The following is a 1,654-nucleotide window of genomic DNA, read 5'->3' on the forward strand; positions in this document are numbered from 1 at the left end:
CGCTCCTGCGATGCAGGGCGTGCTCGTGGCGCTGCGTCTTGGTCCCCTCGTCCCGCCGTGGCCCGGCGCCAGCACCAGCTTGCCCCCCCCCCCCGCCCCGGCCCCCGCGGGAGGGGGCGCCCCCCCGCGGCCGTGATATCGCGCGCCGACGCCGCGGCCGCCGGTCCGTGCGCTCTCGGCGGGCCGCCGCCGGCGCGCAACACCCCAACCACCGCGGTCGCCCCCTGGTGCCGAAAGGCCTCCTGCCCGGCCGAACATGCTCGGTACACCGGTCCGGCGCCCCGGCGGTTTCCACAGCAAGGCCGGCGAGAACGACACGATGACACATGGGGCACACCGCGAGCGCCCGGAAGGGCCGCCCACGTCGGCCATCTCATTTCCGGCGGCCACATGCGTCGCTCCCGGGGCCGGGCCGTGTGCTCGCTTGCCTGCGCTAGGGCCGGCCGCCGCCGCGGTTGCGGTCGGTCGCCCCTCCTGCCGGCCGACGCCCGGGGCCCGGAGGCCACCGGTGGCCTCCGTGCGCAAGGCACCCTTCTCCCGAACCAAAATCCCCCTGCCCCGCCGGGGGGGGGGGGGGCGGGGAGGGGGCGCGGTATTTTTCTCGCGAGGCCGCCCGACGCGGTCTCGATCGGGCCCCCCCGGCCCCCCTTCCCCCGAGGCCCCTCGGAGGAGGGAGGAGGCTCCCGGCGCCCGGGCGCCCTGCCGGGGCCTTTTGGCCGCCGGCCCTCGCGTGCACCTGCCTCATGCCCTTTCTTCTCGCGCCCCCCAGGCGGGCACCCCCCGACTGGACGGCCCGGCGGCCGCCGGGTCAGGAGCTCACTGGAAACCGGGGCCGATGCTGTGTATGTGTATGTACGCGTGCGTGTTAATACGGGCGCAATCTCGCCCCCTTCCGGACCGGGGCCGGCACATGAAGGAGGGACCCCCGGAGTGTGCCCGGGGGATGTGCACCTCGCCCGGGGCGCCCCCACATCTCGTGCCGGGCGCCGCGTCTTTGACGCAGCCGTCCGGCCGGCTCGTCCCCATCCCGGCAGCATGAGGCAAAGCACACCGCCCCGCCTGCTCCTGCGCGGTCAGGCACCGGGGCCTGGCCCGGCCCCGGGGCTCTCCTGGCCGTCAGGGGGGGGGGCGGGGGCGGGGGGGCACGGCCGCGTGCGTGCGCCCGCATGCCCCCCGTACCAGCGCCAGCGTGCGATGCGTACTGCGCGGCCGCCGCCATGCCAGACGGCCTGCTCGAAGCCGAGCACCGAAAGGCCAGGGGGCCGGGGCAACGGCTCCTTCGTGATCAGCGTGTCGATGAGGGTCGGCACATGATCCGCGTTCCAACCCAACGTGAACCCAATTACAATCGAAACAACATTCGGAGAAAAGAACAAACACGCGGATCGCCGCGCTCCATGGGCAGATCCCCACACCGCTGCTTGGCCCCCGTTCGAGTTGCCTATGCCCACCTTCCCCCCCGGGGGGGGGGGACGGATGCGCGGGCACGCGTCCCGGGGAGGAGTGGCGCGCGCAGGGCCTCGACGCGTATCTAAGCGTGTGCATGCGCGCGCGCGCGCCCTTGCGCGCGCGTGGGGACGCCTCAGAGACCCCCGCTGGATATATTGCCCGGGGGTGTGCGTGTGCGTCCGGCTGTCGCTGTGGCCCGGGTGGG

The sequence above is a fragment of the Fonticula alba genome (genome assembly GCF_000388065.1).
Source record: "Fonticula alba strain ATCC 38817 unplaced genomic scaffold supercont2.5, whole genome shotgun sequence".
In the NCBI taxonomy this organism is placed as follows: domain Eukaryota; order Rotosphaerida; family Fonticulaceae; genus Fonticula; species Fonticula alba.